The sequence below is a fragment of the Lactuca virosa genome, chromosome 5, assembly GCF_052849685.1.
Source record: "Lactuca virosa cultivar CGN04683 chromosome 5, Lactuca_virosa_CGN04683_v6, whole genome shotgun sequence".
Lineage (NCBI taxonomy): Eukaryota > Viridiplantae > Streptophyta > Magnoliopsida > Asterales > Asteraceae > Lactuca > Lactuca virosa.
In genome coordinates, this window is record NC_136430.1 from 133,775,458 (window position 1) to 133,788,438 (window position 12,981).

General features: G+C 39.2%; 1 long non-coding RNA gene across 1 annotated transcript; it reads left to right on the forward strand.

Annotated features, from left to right (window-relative positions):
* Positions 1-9,555: 9,555 nt before the first annotated feature.
* LOC145116467 (uncharacterized) lies at positions 9,556-12,680 on the forward strand. The gene is made up of 3 exons (XR_013712103.1): positions 9,556-10,466; positions 10,928-11,027; positions 12,367-12,680. It is a non-coding gene; the product is annotated as an uncharacterized LOC145116467 (long non-coding RNA).
* Positions 12,681-12,981: the final 301 nt, after the last annotated feature.

Below are 12,981 nucleotides of genomic sequence, written 5' to 3' on the forward strand. Positions count from 1 at the left end.
TGACCTTCCGTTCCATATCATCATGACGTTCAGGTCCATATCATAATGACCTTCCGGTCCTTCTCATTCATAACATACATAACACATACATATCATATAACAACATACAGCACATACATCTCATAGCATATAAGACCTTCCGGTCACACATAGGTACCATCCTAGGTACAGTATAGTGAGAAGACTCACCTCGTACGAAGTCGGATAAACTCTCGTGCTTGACGTCCCGACCTAGCCTCCTCCTATCATCCGAATAAAATTCCTGATCAATACTCTCTCATAGTCTCGTCTATAAAGATTGGGTAGAAGGCCATTCTACCCCTCCCTGAACTCTCCTGAATCAGCTTGACCAAAACCCTAAGGTCAACTGAAGTCAACGGTCAAACTTTGACCCGACTCGTCGAGTGCACATGGGCGACTCGGCGAGTCCATGCGGGTCCTCTGAATCCTTCTAGCCTCACTTGGCACGTCGAGTCATCCCTTCACTCGACGGGTTACTCCTGTCACGAATCGCAGGGCAACCCCGACTCGACTCGTCGAGTCCACTTATGAACTCGGCGAGTAGCGTCCATAGCAACACTCAAATGACCTTCTGAGGTCAGATCCGCTTCTCTAACCTATAGATCTGACATTTCCATACCCACTAATCACGTAAAGGTGAAACATTTACACTCATGCAACATATATATGGTTCCTTTTGAAGAAATAGCCTCAAAAATGGCAACCTAAGTTCATTCCTTCCATAACACTTCATAAAGCAAGATGGATAATGCTCTCTGGACCTCTATGGGTCCAGATCTGAAGTCTAACACATAAAGGGACCATAAACTCATCAATTCAAGCCATAAAAAGGGTATAGAAAACCCTAGATTCATATATCTTAACCAAAACAGAAGGAGAGTTCGATTTGCTACCTCAATACTGCAGATCCAAGCTTGAAAACCACGGATTAGCAATCCTCTTGACCTCCTCTAACTGGAAACACCTTCTTCTTTGCAAAACAACACCAAAAAGGATTAAAATGGCTTGCTCTCACACACAACTCGCCCAAGCTCTCTAGGCTTTCTGTCTCTGGACTGGTAGCCGCAAATGAGGGCTATAAGGACCCTTAAATAGGGCACAGGCTCAAAGATTTAGGGTTTCTGCCGCCAGCACGGACTCGTCAAGTCACAGTGCTGACTCGTCGAGTCCATTCATTAATCCAGTCAGCAAATCGCGATCCTACTCGACGAGTCTAGGCGTCGACTCGTTGAGTCCTTCTCTCAAACTCAAAATAAATGAATGACATAGAATACCTGGGAATCCGGATGTTACATTCAAGCAACCCTAGAGCAAAGGAGAGCCATTTTGAGCCTTCAAGTGATTTTTTGGAGTGGTTTGAAGAAGGAAAAAAAGTGGTGAGAAGACTTGGTGTAACATCCCAAGTTTTTTCTTTTGTAGTCCCTGGGGATGGAAGGGTAAAGCCATGAAGAGCGTAAGGGATAAATTATAATTTTGGGACCAGGAGAAGTACGCAGAGCGTACTAGGGCGCGCCCTAGTACGCTGGGCGTACACTTGTGTACGTTGGGCATACTCATAACAGAAGGAAACCCTAATATCTCGGGTTGGGGGATATATAAACATCCTTATGGCTCATTTTCTCTCCTCCTTCTCAGCCTCCATCTTCCAGAAACGTCCCCAAACCCTAGTTCTTGTGTGTGAGAGTGAGTTGGTGGGTATTTTGAGCTCTTGAAGGTGAAGCCATTGCAACAAATAGTTGAAGAAGGAGATTGGCTTGTAGATCTGAAGATGTGTTGTGCTCTAGAAGCTCCAGAAGGTAGAAAGCTTCAAACTTTATGCTTGTAGGTCACAGATCTAGCCTTTCTAGTATTATGGAACCATTTCTTGTCCCAAAAACCCCCAATATGGTGCATGATGTATTTTGGACGAGATAACCTATCCTTTCTGGACCTTGAAGAGGTCTTAAGTGATAAAAATGAGGTCCCAATGCCTTAAGATGTCCCATGCATGTAGTAGAAGGGTCTTAAGGGATTAAGACCATGGATTAAGAGCTTTTTGGACGTCCAAAGTGATAAACTTTGAGACTTTATGAGTCCTAGGCACATTTGGTCACTGGATCTGGAGTTGGGCTTAAGTGCTTAAGCCATTAAGCACTTATTAAGGTTTTGGTGAAACCCTGCGTACGCCCAGCGTAAGGTTCTGTACGCCCAGCGTACTGAGTGAATGACCCCATTTTTCCAGTCAATGAGAGACTCGTGTACGCCCCGCGTAGCCTTGGGGTACGCCCAACGTACGCCTTCTGTGGACTTTTGGTGATTTGGGCTTTGAGTTTGGGCTACTTTTTGGGCTAGTAAGGTTTGGGCCTTGCTGGACTTTCTGAGTAGATATGTTTTGGACCAGTTTTGGTGATAGTGGATCATGGGGTTAAGCCCAATAAGTAAGTTGGGCCCAATTTAGTAAATTGGGCCAATAATGGGCCTTGCATAAAGACTTTCAAGTTTATGGACTTGGAATTGGGCCTTGGCCCAATAAAAGAGAATAGACATGATGGATTGAGTGGACCCTTAGCCAAGATTGTTGTTTTGTGTAATGACTTGGTATTTATCATGTGATAGTTCGGGATTCCCGGTGAGATAGCGATTCGGGAGTTGATACTTCAGTTCAGGTCGGCATTGCGAGGTGAGTTATCCTCACTATATCAACAGGGTCTAAGGCACCAAGGTTGGCCCTTTCTCGGATTGTATGATGGTATTTGTTTGATATGCTTATTGATATGTTAGATCGACGTCCTGGTAATTAGGACGGTATTATGTTTAGTGAACTAGTTTAGGTCGGTATCCTGGTGTATAGGATGATGCTATGTTAGTGACCGGTTAGGTCGGTATCCTGGTTAGGATGTTGCTATGTTATATGATCTGCTAGATCGGTTTGTTTGTCTATGGACTGTTATGTGATTATCTGTTATATGTGTACATGGTTGGTTGATTGGGGTTGGGTTGAGGCGGGTCATGCTTTGTGCTGTAGGCCAACATACCCAGGGCGGACCGGACAGACTGCAGACCCGGGAGGGCACATAGTCAGGCCGAAGGCCCGGCGAGCGGTCCGGATAAGCTGAAGGCCCCAAGAGGGCGGTCCAGACGTGCCGAGGCTCAGAGAGTGGGCCAGATAGACTGAAGGCCCGGTACGGGCGGTCCAGTCATACTGTACACTCAGAGAGTGGACCAGGTGGACTGAAGGCCCGGTGCGGGCGGACCAGTCACACTGTAGACTCGAGATGCATGGTTGTTCTGTATTTGTTGATATAATATGATTATGGTTATATGAAGTTGGTATTTTGGGGGTAACTCACTAAGCCTTCGAGCTTACAGTTTTGGTTTATTGTTTCAGGTTCAGCGGATGACCGCGGGAAGGCGAAGGCGTGACCGTACACTTCCTCGATTGATGATTATGATTTCTGGGAACTCTGATGTTTAAACTATTTTGAAAACGAATTGTAATAACTGAATGGTTTTAAATGTTTGAAAAAGTTTTAAATTGGCTCGAATTTTTATGGACGTTACACTTGGAGTTGGGCACACTTTGGATCTGGGATTTCTACTTGGTTTGTAACATATTGAAGGTATAAAGCTTGCATCTTTACTACTCCATCTTGTAGATCTAAGTTTTGCTCTTTAAAGACACTTTTTGGTCCCAAAATGATGATTCATGACCATAGCATGTTCTTGACCAATTGAGTTGTCCTTTCAGACCCTTAGAATGGTCTTGAGTCATAAAAATGGGGTCCAAGTGGTTGGTTTTTTCCCATGCATCATTTAGAAGGTCATAATAGATTAAGAAGTGGAGTTAAGCTCTTAATGGCCATTCAAAGTCATAAAGTATGAAACTTTATGGCTCTTGAGGGTATTTTAGCCAAGGATCTAAAAAATGGTCGTGAGTGCTTAAGCCATTAAGCACTTATTGGGTTTTGAGGCTTCTGGGAGTACGCCCCGCGTACTCGGAGTACGCCCTACGTACGAGGTAAACCACCCTGATGGTGGTCATCATGCGAGTACACCGAGTGTACCTTCGGAGTACGCCCCGCATACTCATTCTGTAGTGACTCGGCAGGGTAGCCAAGTTGACTCGGTTGGGTGGACTCAGTTGACTTATGGATTTTGACTTGTTTGACATTAACTTTGACCAAGTTTGACCTAAGGGTATTTTGGGTATTTCAGGATTTTGTTGTGATTGGTCACTTAGGTGGATAGGTGTCAGTTGGAGCTTAGATTTGGAGTCGGGACCTCATTAGCTATAGATCAGATCGAGAGGTGAGTTGTGCTCACTGTACTTACGGGTCGAAGGCACCAAGGCCGACCCATTGGATTAGATATCCTGTTATGTGATACTATGTTATCGTGATGTAGTGATCTGTTAGATCAGTATCCTGGTATATATTATGATGCTATGCTTAGTGTCACACCCCCAAACCAGAATGGCGAAAACGTTCAGGGGCGGATGACGTCATATACAATATCATAACAGTTGAGTAATAGTAAAGAAAGTAAACACAACCATCATAAATATAATTTAAAACGTTACATTGTTGCATGAGTTACATGTTTCAAAATAAATTACAATATGATGACAAATTGAGTTTTTAACTGACGCCTTAGCGTCCCGTCCTCAAAAGCTGGTGATTACCTGTTTTACTGGTTCCCTGAGAATACAAGTTGTTTTGAAAAAGTGTCAACAATTAAGTTGGTGAGTTCATAAGAATTTGTATGAGTAACTATAAACCTTTCCGTGTAAAGTAATCGTGTTTATTTCCAAAAAATCCAATATTCTCCATAAAATTAGTTGTAAGCCGTTTGTTCGTGAAATGATAGTGTTTGTTCCAAAAGTCCAATATTTTCTATAAAATGAGTTGTAGTCTTGAATACTCTAAGACCGAAATGTATAACTAATTTCCATACTTAAAATAGTGTATGTAGTTTTATACGTATATAAAACCATTAAAGTGTTTGTTAGCCCCGTAAACCAAAATGTGTTATTAATACCCCATGTGAGTTATTATAACCATGCTAGCGACTAGTTGGCCTGTGACGAAGTTCTTCAGGCGTCAGAATGTTATGACATTTATCACCCCAGATCCTGCCGGTCTAACTGTAGCTAACATTTTAGATGTGAGATTGTCAGTCTCGTATAGATCTATACACAAGTGTCACGCTCTCCCTCCATGAGACTCTGGTTATAATACAAGACTTTTGTTGGTACTTAGAATAGTACTTGAAGACGTGTCTCACAAATTTATTCATTAATAGGTTTACGTCAAAATGAACTGAAAATCCTTTTTCTTGTAAATGTATGTATTACCTTTTCGTAGCGTAAAAATAATTATATTTTTATATAATTATTTATTTGGCCCAAAAGGGTAAAATAATATGAATATTCCACAAACTATATCTATTATAGTTTGTAAATGTATGTTCCGTCGAAATGAAAACCTCTGCGTTTTAGCAACTTTATATGTAAAAGTTTATAATTTTAGTTGTAATGTTATTTTATGCATTTAACATTTTCACGTAAAATGTATATAGAATATAAGAAAACATAAATAACGGTTTGTATTTTAACACAAGTTTTCTTGTGTTTTACTTGTATTCCCCCCCTAAAACATAGAAAAATCTTGGAAAATGTGGGGGTATGAAGTCAGCTCGACTGTAATCGCGGTTAGATAACGAGGTGAAAACGATGATCTTCGAGTTTAGAATACGGGGAACTAGTCGTATCCTAATAGTTTAAACACATATTAATGTGTGAGGATATGTAACTAGTAAGACAAGTGTTGCATAAACACTAGGTTTATGAAGTGTGCTTACCAAAATCTTAGAGAATAACTTTTGAAGCAGAAGTCTCCTGGGGATTGTTATGAACTTGAGGTTGAAAGGAAAAATGGGTTTGAGTTTTGAGAGAGTATGAGGTGAAGTTTGTTTACTGTGAAAGGAGGGTTGAATGTTTCCTAACTCGTGACTTATATAGGAAGGAAAAAATAGGATTATGAGGTAACATTTACCTTGGTATGTGTAATCTATCATATTGGGAAACTAACAACCAATCAAGTGGCAACACAAGTGGGCCAAATTGGGTGATTTCGGCTTAAGCGTGACCGAAATCACCTTGATTTCGGGTTGTCATCACCCAAGAATGGGTGATTTCGGTCCAAGGGGTACATTCAAATTCGGCCTTACCAAAACCGAAAACCCCATTGAACTTTGATTCCGAAAACCGAAATCTAAATGACCCTAGATTCCTAAAACCGAAAACCCTAAGGTTCTAGATTCCAAATACCGAAATCTCAATCGTAGTGTATTTAGTTATGGTTTTAGACTTAACCTTTTAGCTTATGTTGACTTATATTAACTTAAATAAACATGGGTTTCAATATACACATATTTATTAACTTATAAAACATGCCCTCGTGGCTATAGGTGATACAATGCAACAAAGTTAAGATGTGGTTTCACTCATACATGGTACATCTTTTGACTTGGTTCGACTCCAAGTTTGCCACTTGTCACACTTAGTGATCTGTAGATCTGTCCGGGTGTCTGTTGACTGGTTATATGTTGGCTGGTGGTTGAGACTTTACTGCTATGTGTGTGAGCCAACAAACGGGGGGATTCCAACCCGATGGTCGATTGGGCCCGAGGATATTCCATCTTGAGGATGACAGGACCCGTTGTATATTGGCATTCCAACCTGATGTTCGATTGGGCATTGGGTATTCCAACCCAATCGTTGATTGGACCCGACAAGGTTGTATGGTATATGGTGAGACTGGATTGCTTTGTGCATCAGTCAACAGGCATGGGGTATGCCAACCTGATGGTTGATTGGACCCGACATGTTTGGTATTCCAACCTGATGGTGTAACGCACGCATTTCTGGCTAAGCATTATCATAATGATGTAATAGTTAGGGTCAATAATTGTAACCTATTTTGAAGTAATAAAGAAGAATTATTTGAGTATTATGTGATTTATGTGATTTTATGTGCATTATACTTATTTATAACAACGTAATAAAATAGTAATAAAAATAAGTGTCAAAAAGTAAACTAATAGATAGACCTAATATATATGAAGAAAGTTTACATAGTCATAACAAGGATTTTGAGGATATAAGGAACGCTGAAATCCGACTTATAATGAAGAAGTTATGACCTGTCGAAGTTTTGCGGCAAAACCGGCACGACACCGGGAATCGTAAAAAGTGAATTTACGATAAATTACATTTTAGCCTTAGAGATCTAAACGAAAGTCATAGTATATGTTAAGCCGAGAGCGTTCATAAAAAGAACATCCAAATCTGACTTCGTATGAGGAAGTTATGATTTTTCTAAGATTTAGCACAAAAGCGCATAACCCGAAATTCGAATTTTAGATCGGTCAATTTTTAGCCAAAACAGTCTAAAAACGAGAATTGAAGATCTTGTTAATAGGAGCTCAACGATAAAAGACAGTCGAAAATGGAGCTCATATGCGAAAGATATGGACGAAACTTAGTCCATACTCTTCGAGCGCGATAAATTCGATACAGTTTTGTAAATCTGAGATAATGAGAATTAGCCGACGGGGTCTAAACGAAAGTTGTAGTACTCGTAAATACCAATGCATGTATATAAAGAACGTTGAGAATAGAGCTTGTATGTTAAAGATATGGATGGAACTTAGTCCCTACTCTTCGAGCGCGATAAATTCGATACAGTTTTGTAAATCTGAGGTAGAATGAGAATTAGCCGACGGGGTCTAAATGAAAGTTGTAGTACTCGTAAATACCAGCGTGTGGATATAATCAATGTTGAAAACAGATCTTGTACGCAGAATATAGGGACGAACCTTAGGGCTTACTCTATGATCAAGCCCCTATAAATAAAGGTTGAATTCTTCATATTTCTTACACCATTCCTCTAAACTCTCTCTAGAACCCTTCTTTCTTTCTTGTTCAATTTCTGATAGTTTTAGGGTGTGATAGAGAAACTCCGAGTCGTCAAAAAGTCGACGAAAGAAGTTTTTAGAGTCGGAGTTCTGCCTGCGTAATTTCCCGGTTTTCGTTAAAAACCTGGTAAGTTAAGCTACACTATTCTGTTTTCAGTGTAACTTATATTTATAGTCATAAGTCGTTATTATGAACCTATAAACAATATATGTGCCGAGTATTATAAAATATAAAGTGTTATTATAATATCTTTTAACCATTTGGGGTACGAGGAATCTGGTTTGAAGGGCCACATAGGGTTGTTGGATTTCAGAAGTGTTATAATGCCAAAATGGTCCTGCCCTCTGGTGTTTCATGTCTGGCCTTTGTCTGTACATAGTGGTTGAAAAGTATTGTTTAACACTTATAAAATAATAACACTCGTAAATAGTCGCGATAAATACTATACTAAAATCTTGTGGTAATAATACTAAGTTTCGTCGAAGGAAAACAAAATTATTAAGTAGCGAAGCGCTGCCCGAGTTGGGAATTATCACTATAACAAGTGAGTGCATAGTTATTTTCATATTACACATAGATATGAAGTATTTAATATAAATTACGTGTTATGTGTGCATATTATTTGTGTTCCTGATATCTATGTTTGATGAACTGTGACATCCCGAAATTTAGGGCTGAATCTGTAAACGATCAGATCACCGCGAACCTTTCGTATCTCGACTGATCGAATTTTAATACATATTATAGTAAAAATATAGTGTCATTTCAATTACAATAAGATATGAAATGGTATCTTATCTCGAACTATGGAAAATGTTGAACGAAACACAAAGCACAAACTGTAACTCTAGTTAACGACTGAAAAACTGAAACTTTGTATTAAGCGTCTGTGAACAAAGAAAATATTCTATACTCGTAGTAAATGTTTCCCTGATCGTGAATATATAAAGAAGGTCCAAAACGGAGTTCGTATACAAAAGATATGACCGTTTTAAGAAACCAAACCGGTATAACATTAACTTTATCTGATTTGGTAAACCGTATTGATCCGTTGAGGCACTTGCACACCTCAGATAGAAATTTTGAGAGTGTTTTTGGACTTAGATTATGGTCTAATAATTTATTTACCAACCGAAATATTTTTAGTAAAATATTTGTAAAAGTCAGAAAAATCAGACGTTTCAGACCAATTAGACGCGAAACTTTAAACGCAAATTCCCGAAGTTCTACAACTCAAAAAAATTATCGGATCGGGTTTTTAGAATCCTTGAATTAATATCTATCAATCGGCGCCATCAGAAAATTTTCACGTCGTCAAGAATTGGACACATAAACCGAGATCCGTTTTTAAGACTTAGTGAGATATTTGCTTTTGGTAAAAAAAAAAAAAGAAGAAGAATAATAGCAAAATAATCAGCCTAGTCATCTCTCTCTCTCTCTATATATATATATATATATATATATATATATATATATATATATATATATATATATATATATATATATATATATATATATATATATATATATATATATTTGGTCTATTGCAAGAGTCAACCATCTCAAAATGGGGGTATGCAGGAACATGCTTTCTCTGGACTTAAAAACTGTGATGCACAAATGGTGTATGAATGCACAATTTTGGCTTCTTGTTCTTTAATCAATCCATAAACTACACCATGTATCCCCTCTCATTCTTAAGAGTTGTGCCACCATAGGACCACCTTGCACCACCCCCTCTTAACCAAAAGCACCACCAGATACTACCCACTCTTCACGTTTTCTATTTACCTCCTTCCTTCACTGCCGAGAACAATCACTACTAAAGAGGGGTGGTGGTGTTGTTGTGGTAACCATCAAACACCACCCAAGCACCCTCAAAACACCGCCACCTACTGCCTTCCTCCGGTCTTAGTGTTGAACCACCGCTGAGGAGCCACAGACCACCGCAGCCCCACCAGAAACCACCCTCTTCAGTCTTGGTCGAGCCCCACCATCATTCCTTTCCTGTTTCTGTCAAGCTAGCTGCCAGGCACCACCCTACACCACTCTCCTTTGTTTCCTCACTTCACCAACAAAGAGGACCACCACAGTCGACGGTGGTGGCCTTTCCTCCTCCTCCTCTCGTAACCCACCACCACTAAACACCCATCACCACAATTGCTATGGAAGTTGAGAACAACCACCATCGAGGGGTGGTGGTGTTGTTGCTGCTGTAACCACCAAAACCACCAAGAACCACCTTCCTCACCATTATTTCCGATCAACAACGACCCAAACCACCACCCGTCCGTCTGCCCTCCTTCCATCGTCGATCGACTCACAACCCTTTTCCTCCTCCTTTCGTCTCGTCAAACCCGTCGGAACAGGAAAGTAGAAGCAGCAAGGCTGCCATCGCCGCCCTCTGTCGCCGCTGTTGCGGAGTCCCAGACACCACCGCCATCACCGAGCTGCTGCTTCCCAGTCACTCCAGCCATCACCGACCACTGTAAGTCCGAATCACCACCACCGTTTGTAACCTTTGTATGCGATTTCCCCGGTGACCATCGACGCGGGACCTGAAGTGGGTCTCGTTTTTTTTCCGCGTTCTGTAACATGAACCAGGAAAACAGGATGAAAGCCAAACATAATTTAAAATTGTTTAAATTAAACCCTCCATTGTTAGACTTGTACGACTTTGGCTCTCCTGGGGATTTAGTTTTCATATCAAGTCAAACTTGCATTAAAATGTCAAGGAATGGCCCTCCAGCCGAAAAACCCAGCAAACCAAGTCATGGAACCTTAAATTAGGTTAAAGTGTGCATATTAGACCCCTGATTTGAGAACTGTTTGCAAGATCAGTCCATGGAGTTTGATTTTGGCAAAATCTACCCCTAGACTTTATTTATTTTAATAAGTACCACCCTATACTTAATAATTAATACCCAAACTACCCTTTTGGTTTATTAGGTAATACAAATAGACCCGATGATTCGTTTAAAGGGCATGAAACGTCACGAAACGACTTTCACGACAATTTTCACTCCCGAGCATCTTTTACGCATCGAATGTGAGTGTTTACGGCCCCTTTTTAATATTTTTACGCTTTGGGGGAGAATACATGTGCTATATATATTTATTGATCTTGATAAACACTTACCAATTTCAAAACTAGTTTATAAATATTATTTTATTAAATAATATTTCATATACAAATAAACTAGTGATAAATATGTTACAGTTGTTTTTAAATAATAAAACTAGTAGAGATAACAAATGATTTCTGCATACAAAATATCACAATTTTATGACAAAATATGTTATAAAACTTATGTCATAAAAAGTTACACCTTTGTAGTATTTCAAGTTCATATCAAACATACATATACGAGTTACCAAACTCTTATCTTGAAATCATTTATGTACTGTGTACACTACCATGAGTTTTACCACTTATTCGAACGAGTATTATACATTTTTATGGATTTTCTTATCGAGTATACCCTGCTTTTCATGACAAACTCTAGTTAAGGGCCTTATGAGTGAGACATTATTCATTACCCTAAGTGCAAACAAACACTTAGAAGACCCACACCACTATAACTGTTAATCTTCAGAGCTGAGATACGTATGTATAGATCTATACATGTTGACACATCCACCTGTGGTTGCTAGCTACAACCTCGACCGATCAATCGAAGCGGGTGATAAATATCTAAACCAATTTTACGACGTCTAATGAAGCGTCATAGTGGTAGGTACAGTCACATAGCTCGGTTATAGGACTCACTATAAGCATTAACTAGATCTCATAATCTAGAAACCACGGATCCGGTTTCTCTTATTATCAAACATTTTGAGTATGGATTTACTCATGGTTCTCTGAGTACCAAACATTTTGAGTATGGATTTACTCATGGTTCTCTGATCACCAAACATTTTGAGTATGGATTTACTCACAGTTTCTATGATTACCAAACATTTTGAGTATCGATTTACTCACGGTTTCTCTGATTACTAAACATTTTGAGTATGGATTTACTTACGGTTCTCTGATCACCAAGCATTTGAGTATGGATTTACTCACGGTTTCTCTGATTACCAAACATTTTGAGTATGGATTTACTCACGGTTTCTCTGATTACTAAAAATTTTGAGAATGGATTTACTCACGGGTTCACTGATTACCAAACATTTTAAGTACGGATTTACTTATGATTTCTCTGTCTATCAAATATTTTAAGTATAAATTTACTTACAATTTCTCTTTTACCAAACATTTTCAAACATGGGTTAAACTAAAATAGGAATAGTTTTTAGTCTTTTAAAGTATTATTACTGCGGTTAGCAGAAAACCTGTAAACTCTCACCAACCTTGTGTTGACCCTTAAAACTACATGTATTCTCAGGATATAACCAAACGAGCAATCAGTCAGAAGATTAGTCATGGATTTCAGGCGACCTAGTTTAATCTAGCTTTTGTTATATCGGCCTATCTGTTAAGGCAAATTTATGAATTTTTTATTATGATCCTTGTATTTAAACCTTAAAGTGTAATGTAACTGATATGTTGTTAGTGTTGTAACTTGTGATGTATATTCTATTTGCTTGTGATCCATGAACTAAGTCGCACAACCCGGCGTATTCCGCCGCCTCGGTCGGGGGTGTGACATGAACGATTTATACATGTTTTAAATGATTTAAACTGTATATGTATTTTATATCTACATATATTGCTGAGGAATCCCCTTAGCAGTAGTGTCCATCCCGATGAAAATCCTTAGGCTAGGTCCCTTGAATTAGATGCTTTAAGGATAGAAAGTGAGGATAACGGGAATGGGTAATCGGGTTGATTGATGTGATGAAACTAATAAACTTAATTATTGTGGGTTGAAAACCTTATGTGCTCACCAGGCTCCCAAGTTTGACCAACTCATTTTCTTGTATTACAGGTAGTGGCACAAGAGCATAGATGTGATGATCGGATGAGAGTTTATTGATTATAGGCCAGTAGATATAAATAA